Raw genomic sequence first — 5,886 nt, forward strand, 5'->3', positions numbered from 1 at the left:
TAATCAGCTTCAGATGGGGGGAGACACTTAAGGTATGGACCTGCAAATGCCTTTTTATATAGTTTATCACCAATAAAGATGAAGTTGGCGGCCATGCATTGGAGGCAAATTGACGTGGTCACATCTTAGAGGAAGGTGATGATGGGGTTTATCCAAGATGGCTCTTTTGGGTCATCTATAGGCAATATCACCCAAGGGCCTTGGATGCTAGGAAAATGTATCTTCTTGTTGCACCTTTTTTACAAAGATCTACAATCTTTGAAGTAGAGAGCTTCGAGAGAGCATTAGCTCGGGTGTTCTGCTCCCAAAGTATGTGAATGAGTTGACATGTTTCAATCCGGGCAAGAAGTGTTTTCACCAGATTAAGATATTGTATCAATTGTAAGTTATGGGCATCAAATTCCCCCACTACTTAGTATCTGAAGAGCTGTGAATCATTGTAGATGATCATATTACGTACTTCACAATCGATGAAGAGCTTTAATTCAACGGTGTGGGCTACATATTTGACAAAATTATAGATGACTGTAAATTTCAGGCGGAGCCCATACTCCAATATGTCCCGCTTTAGAGAGATGAGAATTATTCTGGTACCAGCTCCGGAGTTTCTAGATGCTCCATCCATGTATAGTTTCCACTGAGGTGATGGTGGAGGAGAAAGAGGCGGCTCATCAGAAGAAGGCATTATGCACTCTACCAAAAAGTCGGCCAACACTGTGACTTGATGTTTGTTCGCGACAGATAATAAATGTCAAATTCTCCTAATTCTATCAACAATTTAACTAATATTAATGATGCTTCTGGTTTTTGCATAATAGCCTTCAAAGGGAGTTGTGCGTAGATGTCGATAGTGTAAGCCTGGAAGTACGAACGGAGTCTCCTTGCTAAGAATACCAGGGCCAATGTAGTTTTGTCCGGCATCGAATAGAATTTTTTTTTATCAAAGAAAATCTTATTGGCACAGTAGACTTGCTTTTCAACCTACCATTCATCCGAAGTAGAACAGAGCTTGTCACGTGAGGCGAAATAGCCAACTAGACATATAACATCTCCCCTTGGACGGGCTTTGAGAAGTGGGACAGTTAAGCCAGATATGCCTTGAGTTGCTCGAAATAGATCTGACAGTCATGTATCCATTAAAAATCGGTGCTTCGAGCACCTCTAAGTATCTTGAAGAATGGCATATGTTTATCCCCAAAATGAGCCAAGAAGCGGGATTGAGCGGTTATACGATCATACAAGCGTTGCACCTCCTTGATGTTCCTCAGGGGCACCATGCCTCTCAACTCCTTGATTTCTTTCTGGGTTTGCCTCAATTCAGCGATAAGTAACCATGAATCCTAGAAACTTCCCTGATGTGACTCTGAAAGCACATTTATTCGGGTTGAGGTGCTTGTTGTATTAATGAAGAAGTTGGAAACACTCCTCCATATGAGAAATGTGTTGGGATGCTTCCAGGCTTTTTACTATCATATCATTCACATAAACCTCCACTGTACCCTCGAGAAGGCTTTTGAAGACCTTTTTTATGAGACATTGATAGGTTGCACAAGAATTTTTCAACCCAAATGACATAACCTGATAACAATATAAATCCTTATCTACTTGGAAAGAGGTTGCTTTCTCGTTTATCGGGTTCATCTTTTTTTTTATTGTACCATGAGTATGCATCCATAAAGTTGAGCCTCTGTTGTTCGGACATGGCATTGACGAGTTGATCCATGCACGGGAGGGGAAAGCTATCTTTCTGACAAGCTTTGTTGAGGTCAGTACAGTCGATGAACATCCTCCATGCACCGCTAGATTTTTTGACCATAACAACATTGGTTAGTCGTGCAGTATACGAACTTTGCTTCCATAACTTTGTTGACTTCCTATTTGATAGCTTGTAAGAGATCAAGGGCGAAGTTGCGCTTCTTTTGGATGATCGGTTTAAATGTTAGATCTACCTTTAAAGAGTACATGATTATTCCATGGTCGATTCCAAGCATGTCGGTCGCGATCTATGAAAAAATGTGTTGGTTCCTTTGGAGAAGACCTACATATTTTGTTCTTTGCTCATTGGAGAGGAGGGAACCAAGATGTATTATTCTCTAGGGGTGTTCATCGGAGAACGGGATGTGGACCAAATCTTCCACGGGAGAAGCCCATTGGGATACATCTTCATCTCAAAGATCAAAGCTCTCGATGTCAAGTGTGGCTAAGCTTGCCTAAGGTAGCATGATTGTGCTATCTGTCGATCTCCTCACATGACGTCAATCCCTACTGGGGTTGGAAACTTGAGGTTCAAGTGTGGCACAAAAGTCACGATGCCAAAGATGGATTGCAAGGGATTTCCAAAGATGACATTGTATGTTGATTCTAACTTGACAATGATGAATTGGATTGAGTGGGTCGTCTGTCGAGGAAAATCTCCCACAACAATGGGGAGATTTATCGTTCCTTCAACCCTCACTGGTCAATTGTCCGAACTGTATAATGGTTCTGAAGTGGGTTGAAGTCTTTCCTTTATCAGTCCCAAGCTAAGGAAAATGGAGTAGAATAAGACGTTGATAAAGAAACCATTGTCAATAAGGATCCTCTTCACGTTGTAGCAGGGATCGCCAATTACTGCACCAATAACAAGAGGATCTTGGTAAGGGGTTGGATTCCTTCTAAGTCGGAATCATTAAAAGCGATAGGCTCGAAGTGCAATTTCTTCTGCACTGGTTCTCCAGGTGCAATGATAAGAACTTGATTGGTCAGCAATGGGTCTCCAGTGATCGTTTGAATTTTACCCGCCACTCGGTGATTTGCATGTTGTTGCTTTTGTGACTGTTGCCCCTCAATGGAAGCGTTATCAATACCGGTCGGTTTGATTTGCACAAATCAATCAAGCTATTCCTATTGAATAAACCTTTCAATCTCTTCCTTAAGCTACATACATGCCTCAGTGGTGTGGCCACGAACTCGATGGAAATGACAATATTGTTCATGATTCCCGAAGTTAGATTTTAGGGGATGAGGCCACTTAATAGTTTCCTCATCTTTGATGATCATTAGAACGTTAACACGCAAGGTGTTAAGTGGAATATATTCTTTCTTAGGTCAATGCTCACTTCGCTGGATTTTAGGTCGAAGAGGAAGGTCGTGATTCCCTTGTTGTTTGGACTTTCTTTGTTGTAAGGATTAATTATTGTCGTCGACGTTGCTTTTGTGTTTTCTTCCAAATTGCTTGAATTGCTCCTTATGCATGTTGTTGGCCTCATATGCAGTGATTTGTGCCTCAACAAGGTGGATAAAGTAGTCGTAAGAGCAGACCATCTCCCACATCAGTGATGATTATAAAGGTTCTGGGTGGAGGCCTCCAAGGAAGACTCCGCTCCCAAAATCTGAAGACCTTCAACAGAGAACCTGTGGAAGTGGTTCTTAAGTGATTCTTCTTCACTTTTGTGAATTCCTGAGATATAGGATAAATCTTTGACGATTCGTCGGTTTGCCATGAACTGCTCCACAAAATATCTGGCAAGCTCATTAAAAGTGTTAACAACACCCTCTGGAAGAGAGTAGAATTAAGTACGAGCTTGCCATTTAAGATTGGTCATGAATAATTCGCATAAAAGTACATTAGAGACACACTAAATGTGCATGATGGTTTGGTAATGATCAACATGCTCATAAGGGTTAATTACCCATTCATAGTGTAAATGTTCGGCAGCTTGAAGCCTGCTGAGATAGGATGTTGGAGAACTGCCTCTGCTAGGGCAATGATTCTTGGAAGTTGCGACGAGTAAGGAAACGATCCCTATTTTCTAGAAGGAACTCTTCCCGGACCAGACGTTGTAGCTCGTCATGGATGACATTATTAGGAACCGCAGTAAGGTGGGGCGGTGTCGGATGAACTAAGCGAGATGGATGAGTGGAACTGGTGGTATCCAGAAGATCAGCATCCCGTCATGGCAGAGGAAATATTTCCTCTCAAGGAGGGGGACCGATACACATATTTTCAAGCAGCACATTTACCGTAGGTTGCCGAGCTAGTGGTAAACAAATTTCATCCAACAATGTGGCTAGCAGTTGTTGAGCCCCTCATAGGAGCTCTAGGATCTCTAGTTGAGACTCCTCCATTCGACACAATCGGTTTTCCAGAGAAGGCCCCGAGACACCCTCGTCTACAGAATAACGTCTTCTAGGGCGAGAAGATAATGAGGCATGCTTCCCTTGGCTCTATAACAGCTCCCTGGAACAATGGGTGTTGGAGCGTGATGTTCTGTTGTCACGAGTATTGAGCGATGGTCATATAGTGAGCCTCGCAAGTACTTTAGTTGTGGGATTATCTATTTCCCACAAGCTGCGCCAAAATGATGTGTGCTAGAAAGTTCGAGAGTAGCATATTATCATCTTAGTTTGGTACGAAGATTCAACACAAATTCATAAGAAAGAAAACAACCAGTAATGACACCAGAAGATTTTATGTGGAAAACCCGTAAAGGAAAAGACTACGGGACCAGCCCTGCTAAAGAGTTCCTCTCTAAAAAGATGATTACAATTATAATCTCTTGTCCCACACGCAGGAAAAGTTTATTAGGCTTCCCAAGTTACAACGTAGATGGGGGATAAAATTGTTGCTATGAATGGGAGGCGACTGATAGCGATCGACGACGATCGACGGTGATCAACGTAAGTTGACAGTGGGGATGGCGGTCGACGACAGTCAATGGTGGTGATGGCGGTCAGCGTGGGTTGACGACGATCAGTGGGGGTCGACGGCGATTGGCGGTGGGGAGGGCGGTCAGCGGTCAGCGTTAGCAACGGTTGTCAGCGGTGCTCAATGGTAGTCGGTAATGGTCGACAGCGTCATGAGTGGTGTTGCACTTCAGCCCCTTCTCAATGCTTCACGCTCTCCTCCCCCTCATGAGAGGGGTAGGGATCTATTTATAAAGTTTTTGGTGCAATTAATACATGAAAATGAACCACTTTGATTGGACAGCTCGAAAAGCTTCCCTTGATCGGATGACGCGTTCGAAGAACATTTATGTATCTTAATGGTGTCAAAATTGAGCGATCTAAGGATTGTTGGATCCGTATTATCGAGACGCTCGATTTGACTATAAACTCATCATAATCGATATTTGTTTAACCTTCCAAATGTGTCCATAAAACATCCAAAAATGATTTAATGGCTTGATCTGAGCTGAATTTGACTTGAATTTGGTCAATTTGATATCATTGGATCCGGCTTGTCAAGCCGGTCAATTTGACTATAAATTTGTTGTAATCGAAATTCTGGATGACCCTTAATCAAGGTTCGAACGTTTCTTACGCCAAGATTGTCTTGAGATCCGTATTGTGCTTGAATCATGCTAAATGATGGAAATTTATTGGAGTTATATCATTATAATCTTTAATACAATACCAGGCATTTGCATACATACCACCCAATTCTTATGTTTTTTTTATATATCTAAGATCTAAACTTTACTTTTATATTTATATCACCCAAATATTTCATATACATAAAAAATATTACTATTTTAAAAGTTAAACACATCTTTTTATTTATAAGATGACAAATATGTAAAAATTTAGGTTCAGTTGTTAAATAGAAATTAAGTGATATATATATATATATATATATATATTCATAAAGTTTGAATAAATAAACGATTACTCGTGGCTTCTGCTTATTGTTATCTAATAAAGAGCCTGTACAAACTCAGATTTTGGTTGATAATTTATGGTTATGAAAATTGAGGAACAATTTTTTTTTTTTTTTTCTATTTTTCAGTAGTATAAAATTACAGAAGAGGCATATCTAGGTCTGTCAAAAATACTCGTTGTCCGCGAACAACTTGTATTCCGCTCGTTAAGAAGTTCGTGTTCGGCTCCTTCTCTAAGTTAACGCCC

The sequence above is a fragment of the Phalaenopsis equestris genome, unplaced genomic scaffold (assembly GCF_001263595.1).
Source record: "Phalaenopsis equestris unplaced genomic scaffold, ASM126359v1 Scaffold000024, whole genome shotgun sequence".
NCBI lineage: Eukaryota > Viridiplantae > Streptophyta > Magnoliopsida > Asparagales > Orchidaceae > Phalaenopsis > Phalaenopsis equestris.